Source organism: Mauremys mutica, chromosome 14, assembly GCF_020497125.1.
Source record: "Mauremys mutica isolate MM-2020 ecotype Southern chromosome 14, ASM2049712v1, whole genome shotgun sequence".
Classification (NCBI taxonomy): domain Eukaryota; kingdom Metazoa; phylum Chordata; order Testudines; family Geoemydidae; genus Mauremys; species Mauremys mutica.
In genome coordinates, this window is record NC_059085.1 from 36,883,068 (window position 1) to 36,889,067 (window position 6,000).

Consider the following 6,000-nt stretch of genomic DNA (forward strand, 5'->3'; position numbering starts at 1 on the left):
AAACCACTGACATTATTGTAACGATATACTTGTAGGAGCAGTTTCATAATCATCCTGATGGCTCACAGATGTCTGTACAGCCTGAAAACAAGTTAGGGAAAGTCAAGTCTGAGAACGAGGTGCGCAGCCTCAGTGGCAATGTCTGGAAGCATTGTACCTGTGGTGTGCAGGACTAGCCAGAGCTGATGGGCAGGACAGGTTCATCAGTACCAGTTGCTATAACTGTGGAGAGGTATAACATGCACTCCTCCAGCAAGCTCTGCAGCCTCGGGCCTAAGAACTTACAACAGCTCATCTTATTTTTGATTCTTGCTGAACTATTTGTCTCAGTCACATCCTGCATCGGGGCATTCCACAGGTTAATTTTATGTCCCACAACATTGTTTCCTTTTCTTTTATTTCAATTTGTTGTCTTCTGTTTGTTTGATTGAAAGGGCCTGGGTGAAATCCTGTCCCCCTTTGTGATCAATGGGGAGTTTTGCCACTGACATCAATAGGGCCAGAATTTCAACCCCCTTGTTCTTGACTTATGGGCTAATGCAAACTAGAGTGCTTAACTCCTTATCATAACTCCTCTCACTCCTGTTTCCATACTAAACTATCTTTAGTATTTAAAGATTTATGCTTCAGCATATTCCTTGCCTTTCCTAGATACACCATTTCCCCTATGCTCTCACCCCACCCCACTCCTCTAGGGCACTGAATGCTAAAGACAATGCTAGCATCCCCATTGGCTTTGTACTCAGATAACACAGTAGGGACATTACAAGCCTGATTTTTCGGAGATGCTAAGCACTTGCAGCTCCCACTGATTTCAACCAGAGCTGTGCTTGCCCAGCACTTCTGAGAACCAAAAGTGACACTTGCCCTTCAGGAAGGGAAGAAGAAGAGACTTGTGCCATCTCTCAGCTCAGTGCCCTCATTAATTTGCTTCTTCATGCAGATTAATTTGCTTCTGCACCTACATTCAACTTTATATGGAAAGCCGGTTCTGAAGCTGCTTATATTGCCCCTCTTCTGAAAGAAGAGTTAAATATATCCTCAGAAACAAAGATGACGGCATAGCTAAGTAAGGAAGCACAGGTGTAATTTCTGGGCACAGTAAGAAGTCTTTTAAAAGGCTTTAAATAAGTAGTGTACACATGTTTACCACCACTGCAGCTGATGTGTACCCACAGGCACATTTCGCTCTGGGGATCAAATGAAACATCGTGGAAGGCTATTGAACACTAGAAATTGTCACAGCGAGACTGAACAAAATTATTTAACACTGGGGAGGGGGTGTTCTCTAATTTCAGAACATTGGGAAAATACAGCATTCACTTTGTCCCATTCACAGCCTGATGTTTCCTTGGCCAGGGCCAGATTCATCCCTGAGGTAGCACCACTGACTTCAACAAGAGATACAGCACTGAATCTGACATGTAATGAGGGGGTCTCTTGGAAAGTTATCAGAGGGGTAGCCGTGTTAGTCTGGATCTGTGAAAGCAGCAAAGAGTCTTGTGGCACCTTATAGACTAACAGATGTTTTGGAGCATGAGCTTTCGTGGGTGAATACCGACGAAGTGGGTATTCACCCACGAAAGCTCATGCTCCAAAACGTCTGTTAGTCTATAAGGTGCCACAAGACTCTTTGCTGCTCTTTGAAAGTTGGGCTGTATGAGAAAATATGCACAGAGGGTCACTAGGGACCTATCAAAGGCCTTTTCTTACTCAGTCTTTGCTTCTTTGCCTGTTTTAATTGTCACAGCACTTGCATTTTAGCCTATATTTTAAAATGGAAACTACCTTTTCAAAGCACACGATGAACCTCGGGGAATCTCCTGCATGACTAACAACTAAGCTGGGGAGACGCCATGCAGGCACACTGCGAGGTCTGAGAATGGCAGGTGCAGTGATGGTTGTGTGACCATTGCGGGCTGCTCCTGCAAGAAGATCACACAAAGGCCTCGCAGCCAACTCCAGTTTTCTTTGCAGCCCCAGGGTCTGACTGCACTTGCCCCAGGAGGCCCTTTATGTCACACAAAGTTATGATAAGGAGTTAAGCACTCTAGGCCCTGGCTAAGTATGAACAAGGACTACTTATGTGTGTAAGGGTTTCAGGATTGGGCCCCGACTCCCTAAGATGTTTTAAGGGCTTGATCCTGCACCCATTGGAGTCAATGACAGTTTTGCCATTGACTTCAAGGAGAGCAGGATTGGGCCCAATAAAGCCATTTCTGTACTAAAAGAATCTACCATCTAGAGCCATTACATCCCTTTTTTGCCATTAAACAAACTAGTTTCTGACCATTTTCTTTCTTTCTTTTTTTTTAAATGGCTTTTGGAGGATTGCTACCAGGTAGTCCATCTTTTGGGCTATGACAAATGGAACAGCTGAGCTATTAAGGGCCCAATCCTGAAAATGACTGGCTTGAGTAATGATCCTTACTCATGCAAGGAGTCCCATTAACTGTATATCAGTCCGAATGTGCTGGATCCTGCCATTAGCCCTGAAAAAATGAGTTTATAATGGAAACACTAACTGACCTTTAACAATAACGAGCGCTAGTAAAAGATAAAATGTCACAAGATTGCCTGGATCTTTGCACATTGCTAGCAACTGCGCAGAGCGACAGTTAAGGAGGAGTGAGGCTTGGATGTGCTGAAGGAGTTAAATCATTTCACTGTGTTAGATAACAGCTAATTGACGGCAGATATAATGCCCGCTGAGAACCAAGTGTATCTCAACAGCAAAGAATGAAAGAGCCAAAATATCTGCTAGACCAAACTGTATGGGAATTATTATAGAAACAGCCCCAAAGCTTTTGCAGCTGCAGCGAAGAAAGAAAACATGATGCTGCGATGTAATACAAAAGAAACAGGAATCAAAGCAGATGGTACAGTTGGTATGTGAGGCACTAGTTAGATTTCACCTAAAATGTAATACACTGTGCACCGTGATCACTATGACATGGCCTGTGAGGAATGCAGGAGAGAGCAGGTGTTATGACACTAGGTTTATGAGAGTACACGGGCAGACGGAACTAGCTGGGGGCATTCATGTATGAAAATGGGCCAGGAAAGAAATGCTACAGCATTTTATAAAATTAAATTCAGCAATCAAGTTGCAGGAACTAGAAGTCAATGAGCCAAATATCCTCAGACAGGTAGGCTGGGATTATCTACAGTAAAGGAAAAATAGTACCCCTGATACATTAATACTTTATGTCACACAAAGTCCTAATAGAAAAATTATTCTGAGCCACGTTGAACAAGCTTTGCACTAGACCTGAGCTAAAATCCTTGACCAAGACCCAAGCAAAGACCATGGTTTGGGTGTTCTTTCATGCTATTGGAGCTTGTGCACACATTCTGGGAAGAACAGACTCCCATTAGTACTGAGCCCTGTTGAAGTCAGTGGCAAAATCCCAGTCCAGATCTCCCTACAGGCTGAGCAAATATTATTCCTGCCTCTGGAAGGACCTTGTTACTCCTCCCTTGAGGCAAAGGAGTAACCCAACGCTTGTGTTACCAAAACTCACTTCAGTGGCAAAAATTATCATGCAGCAGCATCTGCCCCACACCATTCCTCCCTTTGTTTCTCCTCTTCTCTTGAGTCCTCTCTTCTCCCCCTGCTCCATTTCTCTTTGGGTTTCTCTTCTCATTCCTTCTCGCTGCATCTCTCCTTTGACTCCCTTTGCCTCCTTTCTGTTCTCCACTATTCAAACTGATTTTTCTCTCCATTCCCCTTGTTTTTCATTTTTTCTCTCTCTCTCTTTTCGGCACTCTCCTGCTTTCTGATATTTTGGGATATTTCTCCATCCCTCCACTTTTTACCTAATAGTTTTCTTTTGTCTTGTGTTTTTTTTCTCGTACCCTCCCATCTATTTTGGTGTCTTTTTCATCTCCTTCCAGATCAATTTTGTGTGTTCCCTTTAAGTCCCAGAGGCTTTGAGAGAGAGAACCTGGCCAGCATTCTGGTCGTTTTCCATTAGTAGCTCTTCTGTGTATAAAGTACTTCTGCACTTGATGAGAAAGCAATAACCAAGCTCTTTCACAAAAAGAGGTTGCCACAAAAGGAAACCAACCTGTAGTCTCCTAGCCAGCTTCCCTTTGTAGCAGGCTTTGTGTACAGAGAATTGGAGTTCTGTATAATCAGTTACTGCTGCTGGTTTTGGGGCTGAACTGCAGTGTACAGCTGATGTGAGGTCTAGATGAATATGGTGATTGCAATTAAAAACCCAACATTTGCCAACATTGGTAACTGAGCAACTTTAGTTTTCCCCTTTATTTTAAAATAAGAAATACATGCGGTATCAGAGCCTGTGCATCCTCTTGTGGCGGCTAGCAGGGAGTGAGAGGAGGATATGCCTGGGTGCAAATAAGGTTAAACACATAGTTGTTCACACTGAACAGATCTATCTCAAGCCCCTTGCATGCCCACTCTCTTACCTATAAGTGTAGAGAGTGAAAAAGGGCGTCACTTGGGCATAACATGGGTCCATCTAAGGAGACATGGAATTAAGTATAATTTGCAACATACAAATCATGTGTTCCCATTCTAAACACCACATCTGCTACCCGGGGTTACTCCACAGTTACTCCACTAGGCGGGGGTAACTAGCTGGCCATGCAGCTGTGCTGTCATTAACACGGGGTCAGTTCCTCTGCAGTCCCTGCCCTATTCACTGCTTGCTAACTTTGGCTCAGATTCTCAAATGTTTTTAGGCACCTCTCTGTCACTGATTCTGGGGAGGATCTGGACCTTTGCGCTTATAAGCAGAACACGCTGCCCCCTGTAGGATGAAACACTGTGCGGTGATTATTAGTAAGTGTTGCCTTTTGAATGACAATCACTGGACATTGCTCATGTCTGGTCCACAGCCTGAAGTCTGCACTGCAGTCAGAGGTGTGACTAGAGCACGCGTTGACACACTTGAGCTAGCTTTGCTTTAGCTGCCTTGAATAACAATAGCGATGAAGCTGCAGCAGCGTAGGCTAGCCACTTGAGTACTTACGCAGGGCCCAGGTGCGCTTGTACGACCCATGCTGCCACTGCTTCGCGGCTGTTGCATATTTGAGCAAAGCTAGCTCAGGTACATCAACGCCTGCCGCAGTCACACCTCGGACTGCAGTGCGGATGTACCCTTCGACATCCAGTGCATTAGAGCGGTAGATATTTTTGTGTGCTGTGTATGAGATGACACGACAGCATGCAATGCTGAAGTTATGGCTAGCCATGGACTAGGATGGCAATGGGAAAATAAGAAAATAGAGCTAGTAGGAGAAAAGCATCCTGTAGAGGATTTCATTGTCTCTTGTTTTGCTTTAACATTTCATTTCAGCCACACGGAACTTATTTACACAGTTGCATTTGTTACATTGTCTGTATTCTTCAACTGCACAATACGTTTATCTCTGGTGAGGAAATACTGTAGCATCCTTTGTCTAATACTATCACTTAGCCATGGTCCTATGCTTTTCCCCCCAGCTATCTGAAACACCAAATTAATATGAGTCCTTCATCTTCGGCATGATAGTGAAGGTTTTTTAGTGTTGACAGTGCGCTTTGTCACTTTGGCTCTGGAAAGGGCTTACAAAAGCTTTATTAACAGGCTCATTAGCACGGCCTGATTTACTTCTGCAGACTTTACTCTTTTACCAGTTTCCAAGAGCAGCAGCATCAGTTGCAAGGCTAATGAATTCACTCAGATTTGCATGCTAATGAAGCTCCCATGACTGTCTGTGCTCCCTATTTCTGATCGAACTTTGCTGTCGCTTGAGGAATATTAATAGAAATAAAAGCAAAGGGAGAAGCAAGGGTTTCAGTCAGACTTGCTGTAATCCAATGCCGATGCACAATTTGTACTTCATTCTAGATCGTATTTGTTTCATGGCTTATTGCATTTAATTGTATTACACATGTCACCGCTAGGAAATTTCCATTATAGTAGCTAGCCAGAGACTCAAGTACTAAAATCCTCCTTTAGATTCTTATTAGCAGATCATTCACCTAAG